Here is an 18,242-nt window from a genome sequence, read left to right as displayed (position 1 = left end):
AGTGTCATGCTGCTGCTGGCATGGGCTTCTGGCCTCAACCTGCTTCTGTCAACTCCTGTCTGAAATCCTCAATCTGCAGCTGCCTACGTCTGCTTTCTTAATTTTTATCCAAAACTGTCACCCTCTATACAATTACATCCTTTCATTAAGAGTGAGCTAGAAGTTATAAAACCTGAGCCCTTGGAAACTAGTTTCTGGACTGAATAAATTTTTGATGTGTCTTTCAGTCTATTCTGACATCTATAAGTACCCAAAAACCAAGGGTGTAGTCTCACATTCTGTTTTAGCTAGTGTAGTTGCTGCTGGAAATGGCAGCCCAATCTTCACAGCCTCCCTTCATTTGGATTCTCATTCCCTGAAACTGTAGAAGACTAGGTCCAGAATAAGACTGGCTGATCCAGACATTTTCATTATCACCATGGAGAAAATAGAGGAAATGCCTGACCCAAAGAGAAGACGGTTAGAGGAGCAGAAAAGACCATCTTGGCTTAAGTGAGGTCAAGTTAAATAGAGTGCAATCCTGCAGCCTGACTATTCACCTGCTTCCTTTAAAAACTGAGCAATTATGCAATCTCTTATGTACACACATCCAGGATGAAGCCATCTTCAGCCTCATAGCAAGAAATAGCTACTAGCTTAAGTGACAGTGCAAGATTGGTGCTGTCCAAGACAAACAAGGGCCACAAGCAAACACTGGTCTCATTTTACTTTTTTCCCATGTATAGTGATGGAAGTTCCTCTGATGTCTAAAATAATTTCATAGGGAGAATGCTGAAGTGTTGTCTTCTTACCACTTTAATTCTTGGTGTTGCCTTAGTCAGTGAAATTATGTGGATCATCAGGGCTTGTCCTGTTGAATCTGACTGTGCCATAAGGCTGTTGGCTGAAATGTTACATTTGTACTTTGATGTTCAGACCCTTTTGTTTACTGGAATCCATGCATCGTTCATGGGGATTTTCTTATCAATATCCATTGCAGCTGGAAATATGAGGCTAATTCCATGTTGTTTTTTTGGGTAATATATATGTCAATATGGTAAATAATAATGTCTGTGGGCCCAAAGGATCTGCAGTGTTTCTGTTGCCCTGTTGCTAGTCATAAGCAGAAAGACCAAAGCTTAATGTTACTTTGAAAAAAGTAATTTAACAATGTTTCTAGAAGAGATTAAAGTAGAGAGGGCCTCAAAATAAAACTGGGCTAGCTGAAAATGATAAACAGCATAGTGCTGAGTATTGCAAAATTATTATCTTTTTTCCTTCCAGAAAAGCAATTATCTTTGGAAGCTGGCTGACATTAGATCACCTGATTATATTAATTTCATAAAATTCAGGGAATTTGCATAGTTGGAAGGTTGCACACTGAACTCAATATTATGTAATCTTGAAATGTTAACTTTTTCAAGCCGTGTAGTCACTCTGTATGGAAGGGTAGGTGATATTTCTGCTCCAGTAACCTTTTCAAGACTCAGCAAATAGACTCAGCAGGGGTTAACCTGCAGGATGTCCATAACTGAGCAGAATTTCTCCTCAGCCGTAGTGATAAAAAAATCAGCAGAATTTTCTTCTTTTCATATGTAAGAGAGAGTGTGAAGTCTGCAAAAAAATGCATAAGGACAGGGAGCTGGAGTGCAATAGGTTTTGTTATAATTTGTCCTCCTGTGCTGGATGAATATACTGATGAGTGACTGGCAGATATTTTAAGATCAAATCCTTCCTTTTTTTTTTTTTTTTTGATTAGAAGACATTGTAAATGGCCTTCCTTGGTATACAGCCCTTGATTTCTATCTGCTTAGGAACTCTGGATCAGAGACAAATTTCTTTTTAATGAAGACTTTAAGGATACCTCACTTGTAAGAGGCCTAACAGTAATCTGTTCTAAAGTTGTCTAATAAACACACTTTCAATTATTTTATTTTGCTAAAGTTTCTCTCAGCTTAAAGCTTCTGATATTTCTGTCTAGGTTAAACCAATAAGCGATGTGTATATCTGTATACACATACCCTTGTGGGAAACATGCTGCTTTTGAAGAAACTCTTAATTCTCAGCCTTGGCACTGAATATAGAACTCCTATCCAGAATGCTGAAGAGAACAAGAATTTGTAAGTAGCCACCCTTACCCCAGTTAGTTGTAATCAGGCCTACTATGAAGCTTTGCCTATGCTATTCTATTAGATTATCATTATATTTGCTGCTTGTGATACAGCTGGTTTCTAGATTGGGACTCATTTGTTACAAATACAGAGACAGTCACAACGTGATTCGTATTCTCCAAATAGGCTCGGTTAAACTTAAACTAATGCATACTGGCCATGGAAAAAGAATAGACTCCCTAGCATATTCACAAGTTTCTTCCTTCTCTGTAATTTCTATTTGCTAATCTCAAAAGTCTCATAAATGGTCATGAGCCAGAAAACTTACTCCAGGTGTGGACTATTTGCTACTTAGCACTTTTTACTAGCTTTTTTTTAAAAAAAATAAAGTCCACCAACAAGGGCACAGAAACTGCAGCATCTGCTTATGGTGGCAGTTCATACACTACAATTTTCTGAAGAAATTGATTTATGAACCAGTGTTTTTCTAGGTCAAAAGAGCTTTGCCCAACTATTAGTTAAATACTTATGAGTAATGAATATATTTGCAGAACTCAGTATTGTCTCTTGAATGATTTGTAAGCAAAATAAAAAAATAAACCGGCTAAATTCACAATGAATATTATTTGCAATGAATAATTCAGCCACTACTAATTATTTGGCACCTGTAGAGGAAAGAGAGAGAAACAGATATGCTAATATGATGTTGCCTCTTTTCTGCCTAACTATCAGATATTGATGTAGAGAAGGGCAAATGTCTGTCACACTGCACACTTGCTGGCAGATGTGTTATCAGCAAGGGAAGAGGACTTAATTTGCCGAAATTATCCATTTATGTGTCTATCCACACATTCATACAGAAAGACTCACATATTATTTCTATGTATTTAATAACTATGTTGCATGTGAAATTTTTAGCATTACTTGACAGCTCTGAAATACACATGGTGACTGTGGGCATGCCGGACACACACACACACTCACATATACATATACATATGCATATACACATAGACATACATATACATATACACATACATATACATATACATATACATATACATATACATATACATATACATATACCACCTCATTTTTTTCACATGTGATTACAAAGATGCAGAATACAAGTCCTTGTTTGCTTGGGTCACCATGTTGCAGGTATCGAATATGTGTTCCCATGTAGAACCATTAAGTTTCCTTCAGTTTAACTACTGGGCTTTATTGGACAATTAGAAGAGAATATGAAAGACAAAGATCCCAATAATCTTGTGAAATAAAAAGTAATATTTTTATGTTGCCTATATACAATATTTGTATAATTACATGGCAGCACATGCACATATTCTACTTTATACACCTTAGTCTCTTCTTTGATATCGTGCTGAATTTTGTAGAATGAGATAAGGTGTCAATGGCTTATTTGAAAATTGCTAACTGTGTTGTGATAGACAATCAGTGGACCACATGCTGTTCCCATTACAGTTGGCATACGTATGGATTGTTCCCTGATGTTTCTCAACATTTTGCATTCACACAGAATTCTGCCATGCATTTTCACTAAAGCAGCACCCAAAGAGTAGTATGGTTTCTTCTCTTTTATTAAGAAAAGAATTATTATTTGATCATTTTACTCGAAAATAAGAGTTCTGCCATTGGCACCCTGTTTTTAGAAGTTCCAGAGAGAGAGATATTTCTGTTTTATACAATGAGGCTTGACCATTTGCACTGCAATAAATATATAATCTACATAGTAAGGAGGAGCACAGATCTTTGTTTGCTCTGAACAGCCAAGAAATTCATGTGCTCTGGGTACCTCAGGTAGACGGACATACTGGGCTTTTGTCCCTTTTCTTTTGAGGAGCTGGGAGCTATAGTATTAGGATGCACTAGGATAGGATTTTCTAAACTAGATGTGGATTCATTTAAATGGCAGTGTGTATCTGAGAAAATCTTTTTTTTTCCTTACTGGATCATGAGATTTTGGGAACAGAAGTGTGAAATTAAGAAATTGGTTATAAGGGGTGGGGTGAGGAATCTGGATATTATTAGGACTTATCTGAAGAAATATAGAAGTGGATTATCAATTTCCAAGTAGTTTTACAGGCTTGTATTCCCACAGTTCCAATACCAGCAAAATTAGGTGTAATCTACAGCTGAGAAAACTTAATCTTTTGTCACATAACTTTCAGTGTGTTTGCTTTTTTCCTGAGATTTGAATCATTGACAAGAAAAGCTGACCCAGATTCTCTGTGAACACGAGTAATTCTGTGATCCTGTGATGGTTTTTGCCAGTCCTCAGTAACTTCTGAGTTTCTCTAAATGGAGCTGTATGGCTGTGATTCCAAAGGGAAGACATAATGCTTGATGACTGCTGAAAAATAGAGCATGCCAGACATGTCCCTACTATATTTGTTTTTCAGATAGGAACTCCTAGGAAAATAGCACTGAAGAATGCTTATCTAGTTTGACCTATGGAACCGGAAGTTCTGAAATGTTACATTTTTGAAGCTAAGGAGATAATATCCATGAGTGCTATGTTTCAGCTCCATTGTGCCAATAACCTGCATGCATGGAGGAGGTTCTGGCTCTGAATATTTCATTTTGACTTTTTTTCCTTATTCTGTTGCCAATATTTTAATATATGCTGTGTTTTTTTCTTGTTTCAGTATAGAGTTGAACTCTCTCAGACGCAGGATGAGTCTTGAGAAAGGAAGTTCCTACAGTATTGCTACACTTATTTGAGACCAAGGACAACCTTAGGGCTATTTTATCTTTGGAATTTTCTGTAAATGCAGCAATAATTAAAATTGTGAAAAAAGACTGAAAAGGATATTCACTTTCTTATGCTGAGTGCTCTGTTTGCTGCTTTAGTGACCTAGCACAGACAAGGGTAAAGAAGTGCTTAAAAGAAACCTGGGTATAAAATAGATTTACAAGGACCTCTCCCTTTTCCGTTTTTATTTTTCTCAGATATATCATATCTGTGGACCATCAGGGAAGCTTTCCCACTACTTCAGATTTCAAAGCTACAGGTGGTCCGCAAGCATGGCACTTCAAAGAGTGTTTTGATTAAATGAAACAATGTTTTTATAATATGGATCCCAGATCTTTGAACTTTTTTCAGATCAATTCAGCCAACAAAGATTCAATTAGGTGAGATCAGAAGACCCGCTTCCATCCTCTGTTTTCATCTGTTGTTCAGCCCTATCTTTTCAAACAGCTTTAATATAAAACCAGGGCCAATCATTTATTTTAATGAGGACCACAATCATAATGATGGTGGTGGTGACGATGGTCCTTGTACTAACAGTAATAAAACACATTTACAGCTGGCAGTACTGTTTGCTTAAAAAAAAAAAAAAAGCCAGAAAAAAACCAGAACGAACAAAAAACCAAACCCAACTTGTATAGCATAAGTAGTATTTTAACTGAATTAGCACATGTTGGCACAAGCTGGGTCTGTATCCGCTACTGAAGCTTATTTAACTGTATGTATCTTGTGGTTTTGTTTTTTCTTTTTTTCCCCTTCAGTGAAAGAAAAACTGATCCTAACAGTTTTAAACTTGTTAATTCAAACCATATGTCATAAAGCCAGTCTCCATATGGTGCAACACCACCTTATATTTACAGGGTGCTGCTTTCCAAACATTATTCTAAAAGCTTTATTTGCCCCAAATGTAATAGGTGGTACTGGGCTCCTGAATAGAGCTTTTAAAAATACCTCAAGTGTCTAAATCGCGTGCTGATATAGCAAAAACACTCCGATTATTAAAAGCTAATTACAGCCTATTTTATTGGTAGAAATGTGCTAATCAAGTCCTTGAGTGAGAGTGTATGCTTAAGAGAAGAAAAGCATGCTGTCAATCCTCTGTTTCCACACATTGCAACAAAAGATAGGTGTAGAAAAACAAAATCCATCACCTAGTAGAGAGACTTTTACAATTTGATCTTACATGGTTGATTGTCCAAAACTATGCCAGATTTAGAGAGGAGAGGTAGCCTTTGCTCTTTCTGTCTCTAAGAAAGAAAGAAAAAAAAGGTCTATTTCTGAAGCAAAATTGCAATGGAAAGGCTGAAGAAGGTTAAAGAGACTGTTGAGTTTGACCTGTTTTTGCTTCTATCTATCTCTAAAAGAAAAAGATGTCAAAATATTGTTGAATGTCTATATTTGCTGTAGAAAAAGCTGAAGGATTGCACAGGGTGCTTTTTTGGGGTCTTTGAGGTCTGTAGCACTAAAGTCTATTTACTTGATTTCACTCTTCTTTCTCGGGCACTAGAAACTACTTAACCTATCTTAGCACCAACCCACTTTCTACACTGCAAGGCCTTACAGAACGGGCAGATGGAATGGATGTACATTCCTCCTTCAGCTTTTCTGGCAGAAAAAGGTGAACCTTAGGCGAGCTTTCCTGACACACAATTGTAAAATGGATCTTCAGGCAGATGGCACCTGATTACCTACACTTAATTGCTTGATCTGTGTAGGAAAGAGCTGATATGTTGAAACACATGCCATCCGTAACTTGTTCTAAGTCTGTTTTTTGCATCTAGTAACAAAATATATTCTGTTTTACTGGTCTATCTAACAGAGGAATGGTTTACAATTTCCATTTCTTTCCACCTTGCTCAGTAGGTGCTCATTCCAGACCCTGTATAAACTGTAAAGTTTTATGTTGGAAAACATTGCAGATTGTGCACATATATCAGTCAGAAAGGAACCCTGCAGCCAGAGTGAGGATGGTAGATTGAAACCATTATCACTCATCATTTCTCACATGTGTAAGCCTGCTTCACAGTCAGTCTCTCTTGGCTTGCTCTTCTCTTTGTGTGCTGTATGGTTAAAGTGAGACTTCCTTGCTCCTGCTAGGAAGGTTCTTGGCTGTGTGATTTTAAAGGCTATACAAGTATATAATTTTCTGAAGAAGGACCCACAAACCACAAACAAGCCTTAAACTATTGACACATGTGAAATCAAATTCTCTGATCATTTATACCACAGTAACTAAATCTACCATAGTGAATCTAGAATAGCTCCAAACCATTCTATGAGTCTATGATTGGCATCAAGGGACCTACTTCTGGCTTCTCACTGGTGAAGCTGGAGACAGAATTTGACCATAGAGAGAAACATTATTATTTAGCTCATTAATCACCAAAGAGACTTGCTAGCAGAACAATCCTACCAGTTTTCATTATTTCATTTCTAATCTTATTAGAAACAGAATTCTAAATTGCATACAGAGAATTCAGTGGGAAGAAAACAGGCAGCATTTAGCAAGCAGTCCAACCTATTTCCAGTCTAATAAGTTAATAGCAACATTCTTACAGAAGCTCATGCAAATAAAAGCCAAATACAATAGCATTCCTAAATGAAAAAGAGAAAGAGAAGCACATAAATGAATGAAATAGTTTCATGTATAATGCCATGTTAAAAAAAATGCTTATTGCTTTCGACAGTTTCCCACTTAGATTAAGCTACCAGCCAATTAACCTTCAGAGTACACAACACTTTCTTAATAAAATAGTTGTGAATGGATCAGTGTAAGAATGATGCATTGTCTATCATTTGAATACATACTGAAGAGAATGGACTCAAACAAAGAAATCAAACTCAAGATCTAAACAAAATAGAAGTGTTAACATATGCCTCCTTGTTCAAAAGAAACTAAAGAACCTACCATATGATGTAGTGCCACAGTTATTCGAAGATGACCTCTAACCAAGACCAAGAAATAGGAATGTGCTATGATTTATATGGTAGATTAACTAGGTGATTATTTCAGTCAGGATAGGTGTCCTTTCTGATAAGAGCTCAGTCAAGTTTCTCCTTGTGCATCTTGTGTGTAAGTTTTGTTAGTTTTGTTAGCAGTGAAATTAAGAGGTTTGATGCTTAAGACATTATTAATATAGAGGAAATCAACAAAGTACTGTCCTACAAACCAGTCTGAATTTTATAAAATTCCTGCCTCAGATTATTGCAGATTTTTCATACTTTTTTTCTAGTCCTCCACTATATTCAAGAACCTATGGAGCCTATTAAACTACCAGGAACAAAGCTGAATTCTAAAGCCTGATGGCTTTTTCATTGTATTTCTTAAAATATTTTTTTTTTATCCTTCTCAGACTTTGCACCGTATCAGTTCTCTGCATGATACTTAGTTCTTCTGTGAGTGACCTTTTGTCCTCAAGAATAGATGGTTAAAGTGCTCAATCCAGGCAAAACAATGCTGGATTTCAGACCACAGAAGTGCAATATGAGACAGCTGTGGTGACTTGCTATCTCTACCACACACTTCCTTTGTGCAGTTCAGCAAGTCATTTGATTTTTCAGAGCTGCCTTGGCTGCTCATTTATGGACCAGGAACACTTATAAGTCCTTTATCACACTCTTTGCTTATCTTCTCTATACAGTTGAAAGTGTTGCATGATAAGATGAGAGTTGCTGGATCTGCAGAGCGTCTATTACAATGGAGGCTCAACCTAAGCTGAGCCAGTAGAAGCAACTGGAATGCAAACAGTAGCTGCAGCTATAGAAATAATAATAAATAGGGGGTAAGAAAAAGAATTATTGGCATGTCTTACACATGGACTGTTTATCCTTAGCTGCTACACTTCCCATATGCCTTTTGCTTTATCACAACATGATATTTCCTGAGATCTACATCCTTCAATCATGGTTTTATTTTGAGTTGAGGTAACTGATTGCTAGTCTTCCAGAAAAAAACCTCATCTTGCCAAATGATCGGTATGAGGCCATTTTCCTCTTCTCCCATTCAAATAACCAAGCTTATAGGTCTGTGGGAGAAGAGAGCTCCATTTGTTTAGGTTACTAGTAATAGCTATTTAAAGCTCTGGAAAGTTTAATGATATACCCCACTTTTATTTGTTGTATTTGCCGTTGCGGCAGTATAAATTATATGCTTTATAAAAACCAATAACTTTGATGCTTTACAGGACAGTTATTGCAAGTAGGGGGAGGTAGTTTTGTCTCTTAATTTGGCAAATGAGAAACTGGAGACAAGGAAGCTGATGGCAGGTTCTTAATGGATTTGAGTAGTTTAACTACAGTTTCTTCAATGAGCAGAATTTGCCAGATTTGCTGGAAAAGCTCTCCATGTACCACATCAGTCTAAAGTGCTGAATGCCCTTAGCAGTTAGCTCTCTCTGCCTGAGCAGCCTCGCTCTTCCTGCACCTCTGGACGCCGAGTCCCTGGCACGGACAGAGAACCTGGACAGTGTCCTCTGCTCTGTTCCTGACACAGCTGGAGCACAGACACTGCTCTTTGCAGTCCCATGGTGCTCCCAAGCAGCTTGGGCTTTCATCTCTGTGACACACAGAGGGACTCCAGGGTTTGAGCTGTGGCTCCCTGGGACAATTCAGCTCTCGCTGGAAAGGTGATAAATTATCTCATAATAAGCTGAGTCATTTAGGTTATATTAGGTTAACTGACCATCAGCACTTATTTTATAACATAAATTACTCATATTGAATTGACCCAGAGGTTTTAGCACTTGATAAATAATTAATAATAGCACAGGAATTAAATGAAGAGACCACTTTTCTTTATTTCACAATTTCAACTGCTGCCTCTGTTTTTTTTAATACAAATCCTCTGAAGTTGTAGTTATGGTTATTAATATAGGGATAATAAAAAATTAATCAAATCTTTACAACTTTAAACAAGAAGTTGTGTCTCATTAAAGTATATAACAAACTTAAATGCAATCTTACTTATAGGGCTTTTCTTTTCTCTTTTATTTCTTCTTTAACTTTAATCATATTTGTCTTTTAGGAATTTAAAATTTCATTATGTATAAATGAATACACTTGCATGCCCTTGTTTCAGCTAAGGCTTTAGCTTAAAAGATGATTGTCCTGATGTACAATTTTCTAAAAAATGAGAGGAACAGATTGGTGTGATAAATGCTACAATGACCTGTACAGCTGCATTCCACTTTACCAATACAGAAATGATTTTACATAGTCCATCAAGTAAAACCATGGCTTTATGTAAGGATAAACAAGACATTTGTTTATTCATTTTTAAAATAACATGATTTTTAAATAATCAAGATAAAAAGGTCACATATCTATTAATATGTAGCACACTTCTCATTACTTTGGTAATATTATGCAACTGTTGGCTTTCAGCTGCCAGTTCTTTGCATTCCCTTAATGTGCTCCTCTATCCTTTTATGTGTCAAATGTTACTATGCTTTTTTGCTTTATTCAAGCTGAATATATTAACCTCTGCAGGACTTACTAGAAGGCAATACTTTTCCTCCAGAAGCTAGAAGAAGAATTTAAAAGGAAAAAAACCTGAAACCCAACACTGCAAATTTACATGGCCTCATCAGAAGCTTCTTTTTAAACTGACTAAGTAGTAATTTTTACATTGAAATCCTTATATTTATTAACTTAAAAATGCTAAAAGGCCCAGAAGAAGTTTATGTTTGAGTCATTATTACTCATTCAGAGACCAGCTTCTCTCTCTGGAGAGTATGACATCTTTGACAAGGGATATACACAGCATTTCCTTTAGGAACAAGAACATTCCCTGACAACATCTTGAGTAACCTTAATAAGCTAATGATTATAATTTTTTTACTGTTAGCTTTTTTCCAGAAGAGATGTTTATATTTCAGTGAGTCAAACGTCTCAGCATTTGGCATCTCTGGCTGATGTTATTCTAAATCCGAAGGAAAGGGCTTACATGTGGATGAGACAGTTGGAAAGAGCTGATGTGCATGTTTCTGGAGTTATGAACTGTGCACAGATGCACAGGGATGTAAATGTGGTTAATGGGTGCTTTCAGACACAATGATGTTAATGGATTTGCAGAAAAGAATGCTGAAGATGAAGCATATCATTCAGGTAGAGTAATTCAGTACTCTGATTCAGGTGTAAATCACTGAGGTGATGAATTGCATCATTTTTCATTAAAAACGCGGGATAAGACAACAGCAGTTGGGTTTGCTGTGATTCAACTGCAAAATGTTAAAAATATTTCTTAATCAACCATTTTAAAAGACACAGGCTTTGTAAACAGTTGCTAATGATACAAATTAAGGAGACTAATAACCTAATTCACACTGGAGCTGATGTTGTCACAGACATATTAAGACTTTCTGGACTCATGGTGAATATTGCCAAGGTCACAGAAAGACAATATATTTCCTCAGTCCTGGAAGGGTTGTTGACTATATTAGTAGTTATTTTTGACTGTTTTTACAGGGGCAATTGAACGACTCTTGAATGTATCTCTCTTCTCCTGATCTTTGCCAAATATTAGTGTTACTGCAGTTTGAATATCAGATACTAAACTGAAATAGCTGACAATATATGGTTGAGGTGCTCACCTCTTTGGGTTTAGATGGGGAAAATGTGGAAATTTTCTTTAATATGACTTGCTACAGAATTTAACATCATGATTTCATACTAGATCCAGTACCTGACACCTGCTGGAAAAGTGTCACAGAAAACTGCAAGCAGCAGGAGTCTCTTAGAGTGCATTGAGAATAACCTAATCCAGAAAAGCCCAGTGAGAGGAAATGTTTTGCTGGATCTGTCGCTTTAAAGGATCTTCTCCTTTAAGTTCCTCCAACTCAGAGGAACTTAAAGGAGAAATCCATACTCATGGTAGCCTGAGGTGCAGTGGTCATGCCCTGGTGAAAATCATGACCTGAAGGGATACAGGGAAGATAGAAGGTAAAGTCAAGATCTTAAAACTTCCAAGAGCAAACTTTTGGTTCTTTAAGGGACTAGTAGCTGAGAGCCTTTAGGAAACTGCCCTCAGGAATGAAGATGCAGAAGATAAGGTATTTAAAGGTATTTTTCTTAGACAACAAGAGTTGTCACTTCCCATTTGCAAGAAATCATACAAGGAAGGCAGGATATCAGCATGCCTGAGTAAGGTCCTCCTGGTCAAACTGAAATACAAAGGAAATGCACACACAATGGAAGGAGATACAAGTCTTGGGAAGAATATAGGGATATTGCTCAGGAGTATAGGGATGGGATCAGAAAGGCTAAGGCACAGCTGGAGATAAATTTGTTGAGCTTTCTGATGAATAATAACATGGGCTTCTTAAGTATGTTAGTCACAAAAGGAGAAAAAAAATTCTACTCGACTGGTAAATGAGACAGGAAAACTGATGACAATTGATATGGAGAAAGGTGACAACCTTTTTCCCCAGCTTTCACTGGCAATTGGCCTTCCCATATCTTTCGAGGCCCTGAATCTTGAGGCAGGGACTAGGGGAATGAAGTCCCACCCATAATAGGAAAAAATCAGATTTGTGATGATCTGAGACATCTGACCGTGGCACCCAATGAGAGGCAGCCCAGGGTCCTGAAGGAACTGGCAGAGGTAGTCACTGAGCTGCTTTCCAAAATGCTTGAAAATCATTTACTAAATGCAAGAGATATTAGGCAAAATAAATATTTTAAACAGTATAAAAAATGAAAATAGTTAATATTAATTAAAAAGAAAAGTAAATTTGGTCTTAATTATTAATCATAAATAGATACTTTAATTATAAGGAACAAAACTTTTCAGATTATATCAATATAAGAAGAGTTTGAATTAGTCAGCAGGTCTATAATGAGTATTTCAAAAGATAGTGTTCAAAATAAAAATGTTTGTTTCTATTATGTATAAATTTCAGAAGTGTACTAATGGTATAAAGAGAACTGACTAAAACTACTAAAATGGGTAAATAAAAACAATATCTCGATGCATTATATTTAATTAGAGCTATGAAAATAGATTAAAATGTGCATTGAAATTAATATTCAATTTTTAATAGGATTTAAACATTATTTTTTTTAATTGTTAGAGAAGTGACACTACAAATTACTTTAAATGAATAATTTCTGAGATATACTAAATCTATGTTATTGAGTTTACTGATCAAGAAAGGTTATTTCTAACTTCTATAAGGCTGTCTTAAGTCTGTTGTTTAAGCCATAATGTTTCTTACATCGCTGGCAATTTGCAAAAAAAACTAAAGCAGAAAAACCCCCTCACACCTAGAGCTTGGTTTAGAACTGAGTAGATGTACTTTATCACAAATTTTTGAGTGAAACTGAAATAAAAAAGGTAGTTTGTATGACAGCATAAAATATGCAGGGAAACAGCAATAAAACAAGAGAGTGTTGTTCTGGTTTCCTAAATAACTACTTTATTGAGAAAGATGGGATTTACAGTGGCTGGGAAATTAGTAGTTCTGGTGATGACCAGACACAGAGTGGCTGAGTGTTTGTTGCAGTTTTTGCTTTTGCTTGTGATTGCCTCTGTCCTCTGTATGGAAGGAGGTGGCCTCTAAATGCTAACCCTGCCTATCTAGTCCAGGCACATAAATGAGCTGCTCAAAAACTTCTTCAGAAGCCTTTGTTTACTTGCCTCTTTCTGTTGTCTGTGAGAGTAACACAGTGTGCTCAAATTAGAAGGACTGATTTTACCAAATGGCTAATTTTAAGCACAAACCAGGCAGGTTCATCAGGCTGACTGATACCATGTTCCATGCTGTTTTCCAAAGCAGTTGTTAATATGTGAGCATTTAATTAGGTTGTCTGGAGATTTTGTAAAACCTCCAAAATGTGCATGGAGGAAAAGAGAGGTATGTGGCGACATCCCCTCTTCAGGTACTTCTATACCTTTTACTTGATGAAGTCCCCTCTCAGTCGTCTCTTCTTGAGGCTGAAGAGGCCCAGTTCCCTCAACCTTTCCTCATATAAGAGAAGCTCCACGTCCCTCTTTCACAGAGGAGGCCAGAACTAAACACAGCACTCCAGATGCGACTCACAGGGCTGAGCAGAAGGGCAGGATCATCTCCCTTGACTTGCTGGCAATGCTCTTCCTAATGCTCACGTCTTTGTTGAATTTTGGATGGTTCTTCTCTACCCACATCTCCAACTTGTCGAGGTCCTTCTGAAGGGCTGCACAGCACTCTAGGGTATCCGCCACTCCTCCCAGCTTTGTGTCACCAGTGAATTTGATGAGGAGGCATCTGCACCTTTATTCAAATCAGTGATGATTAAATTAAACAATACTGGGCCCAGTGTTGAACCTTGGTGGACAGCACTAATGACAAGCGTCCAGCTAGACCCTGTGCCACTGATTGCAACCCTCTGGGATCAGTCATTCAGCCAGTTCTCAATCCACCTCACTCATCCAGTCCACACTTCCTGAGTTTGCCTATGAGGATGTTGTGAGAGACAGTGTCTTGCTGAAGTCAAGGTAGACAATATCCACTGCTCTTCTCTCATCCATCCAGGTAGTTGTTTCATCACAGAAGGCAATCAGGTTGGTCAAGCATGATTTACCTTAAGTGAAGCCATGCTGACTACTCCTGATCACCTTCTTGCCATCCATGTGGATAGAAGTGGCCTCCAGAATGAGGCATTCCATCACCTTTCCAGGGGTTGAGGTAGGGCTGATGGGCCAGTAGCTCCCTGGGTGCTCCTTCTTGTTCCTGTTGAAGACTTGGGTGATTATTTGTTTTCTTCCAGTCCTCAGGCACCTCTCTGGATCACCCCAGTCTTTCAAAGATGATCCTGAGTGACCTTGCTATGGCATCCTCCAGCTCTCTCAGCACTCGTGGATACACCCCATCAGTGGCCATGGATCTCTGTCTGTCAAGCTTGCCTAGATGTTTTCCAAACCAATTCTCCTTGACTAAGGGAAAGTCTTCCCTCCAACATTCCTTTATCCTGGCCTCTCAGGTCAGAGATTCCTGAGAGCTGGACTGGTAAGTGAAGACCAATGCAACGAAGGTGTTCAGTACCTCTGGCTTCTCTGTGTCCTCTGTTACCAGGGGCTGCCCTTCATTTAGTAACAGGCCCACGTTATCCTTTGCTTTCCTTTTGTTATTGACACATTTCAAGAAGCCCTTCTTGACAATTTTTCCTTGACATCCTTGGCCAGATTTAATTACAGATGGATTTCTTTTCCTTTAGATTCAGATGAACCAGGGGCTGCAGAATGAAAAAAGCTGTTAGAATATGCCCAGTCCTTACTACTTTCTTGTAAGTTACTCATGGAAAATTAAGAGGGCAATACTGATGAGCACCAAAAATTGATTAGAGGCAAAAGGCTAATTGACCATTATCAAATTCTGCTAGAAGTAAATCAAGGGCCAACAATGTTGTCATCTTGAAAACTAAGTGAGGTGGATGTATAGTAGATGTAAAGTCTAAGTGTTTGAGACAAAGGGATCATTAGTATTAATGCCTGCCATTTATTTGGCATGTGTAGTGAAATATCAGTCTCAAGATGAGGGTCCCATTTATTTGGTGAGGTACAGATACAAATGAAAATCTAATTACTGATGTAAAGACATTTTGGATTTAGGCCAACAGGAATCCAGGGGAAAAACCTCACTCAATTCCTAAAAATTTTACTCATGTGAGTAGTGTTGGAGACACTAAAGATGTGATTCATCAACAGAAGGAATTAAGAGAAAAGTATATGTAGAACTGAAGTATAATACAGAGCAAAAGACAAATTGAGGATCATAAACAAGAGGAAGAAACTGAGGGTAGAGGCCTAAGAGGCCTAAGAGGCTTTTTTCAGAAGGAGTCAGCCTTCTCCTTACCTACCATACACTCAAATCTTGAAATGACATGTAACATGGCCTGTGTGTGGGCTACCCTAAGGGTGAGTTCCTGTCAGCTGAACAGACTGACCTTTCAAATCATTCAGGTCTGCACTGGGTTATCAACTCTGGAAACACAGAATAATGCAGATGAAAAGGGACTTTTATGAGTCATCTGCTCCAGCACCCTACTCAAAACAGTGATGATTTCAAAGGTAGAGCAGATGGATAGAGACTTATCCAGCTGACTTGTCTATGTCTTGTTTATGTCTATGACTTGTATATGTAATGGTGTGTCTTTCTCATTACTCTACTACAAATAGATTTTTCCATATACTCAGTGGGAAACTCCCTTCCTGAAACGTGTGTCCTTTGCCACTATTCCTTCAGCTGTGTAACCACAAAGAACATTTGGATCCCTTTTCTCAATTTTGATACTTGGAGATGGTAAGGAAGTGCCTCCAAACCTGTCTCTCCTCCAGATCTGCCAAGCCCAGCTTCTGCAGCCTCTCTTTTTCTCACAAAACTTTGGACAGGATGATCATGGGAAGTTCCTTCCAATCTGGTCTGTTTTATGATTCCCTCTGACATAACTGCTCCAGCCCCATTGTTGGAGTCACACTGTTATATCCAAGTCTTTTTTTAGCTCTTTATAAATTCATTTCAGTACAGTCATTTGTATCTACCTAACTCCTTGCTTTTGCTTTCCTTGCAGCAAAAGGCTATGTAAGAATAAAGCCTCACAAAAGATCATCTGTGAAAGCGAAAATGTAGTAATGTTCTCGCATCAAAATTATGTGTGGCATTCAGCAGACAGACAGCAGCACAAAAGGAAAAGAAAAAGACTGGGTGACCTTTATTTCTCATGAAACCTGGAGCCTCTGAGAGAGAATGGTGAAATGTACAAGTGAAACCTGGTATGGAACTGGTACGTCCAAAAGTAGAAGTAAATTCCTGACTTTTCTCTTAAGTAGTACCCCCATTTGTTCATAGCATCACAGAATCATCAAGGTTGGAAGAGACCTTCAAGACCATCTAGTCCAACCATCAACCCATCGCCACCATAATTGCCCTGAAAATCACATCCCTTACTGCCCCGTTCAGGTGCCTCTGGTACAGTTCCAGAAATGGTGACTCCACCACCTCCCTGGCAACTTATTCCAATGCCCAACCAATCTTTCAGTGAAAAAAGATCTAATATCTGTCCCATTTTTTTCTAATATCTGTTCATGTTCAAGCATATTACTGAGTGCTCACAGATAGAAAAATGAACAAATGAGAGTGCAATTGCATACATAAAGAAAATATGTTGGGAAGGTGACAATTTCAAGTACTTGAAAGTCAGGAAATACCATTTCCTATAGTAACATTATCTCAGCCAGGCTGTATATTTTATGACATATCTTACATTTTACCACACTTAAAGGTAAGACATATACTTACAAAGAAAAGCAGGAATATAAAAGACTGCACTAAGAGGGTAACCTTTTCCATATCCCAGTTTTTAAAAGCTTAAAAGGCTAATCTTAATGTGTGACTTATTTAAGTTTCTGTCCTTAATATCCGTTAAAAAAAAAAAGAAAAAGAAAGTAAAAGACAAAGTCATTTCCCAAGTTTGAAACATTTCTGCTGAGGATATAGACAGCAACTGCCTTCCTGTAACTATACAGCTTTTGTCATTCTGTTAAAAAAGTAATTTTCAGAAAATAAAAGTTTTAAGAAACAAAATCTCTACCAGGTGAAAAAGACATACCCAATTTTATACAACCATATAAATTGTATTGTTAAATACTAAAACACTTGCCGTTGTATTGGTACTGAAAACGAATTGCAATGGTGGAGGAAATTCAGAGATGTGATACAACACAAGTATTCTGTGAGTACCTTAAAAGAGCGGAAGGATCTAACTCACTACAAATTTCATTAGGTTGACAGACCACAACCTAAGTCATGAATAGAATAGGCAGAGATATAATTAGGAAGGAGGTAAAAGTTAGTAGCCTAACGAGAGCCAAGGTGGCTTTGTATAAAATAACCCATGTCACACAAATCTAGTACAATTGTCTGATGAGGTTTCAATCTTGTTTGACCAACATCACTGAATTTTTGAAGTAGACCTCTAAAATACTTTCCTATATTCACTATACAAAGTAAATTCATTAAACCCTTAGCAAGTGAGATAGCAGAATAAGTTATTATAGATGGAGAATAAATAATTTGGTAATTCAAATCCTGAAAAGAGCTGCAACAGGTTATCTGGAAATAAATAAAAAGCTCTAGCTGATGAAGTCTTCAGATAGTCTGAGTTTCTGTGGCATGTTGAATAACAAAGAGAAATTCTTGCAAGAAATATATATTATATATTCGGGCTCACTTAGCATTAATGCTTCTCAGTTAAATGAAAAGTGACACATTTGGGAAAACTGAAAGGTGGTTCACATTTTAAGGATGAGGGAGTCATCCAAACCAACCCCCAAACCAAACCCCATCATAAATCAGTGCATTGAAGGAGGACATGGTTAGCAAGGTGGAGAACCTGCTAATTATGAA

The sequence above is a fragment of the Aphelocoma coerulescens genome, chromosome 1, assembly GCF_041296385.1.
Source record: "Aphelocoma coerulescens isolate FSJ_1873_10779 chromosome 1, UR_Acoe_1.0, whole genome shotgun sequence".
Classification (NCBI taxonomy): Eukaryota; Metazoa; Chordata; class Aves; order Passeriformes; family Corvidae; genus Aphelocoma; species Aphelocoma coerulescens.
The sequence above is the reverse complement of the archived record's forward strand: the minus strand, read 5'-3'. Positions refer to the sequence as shown.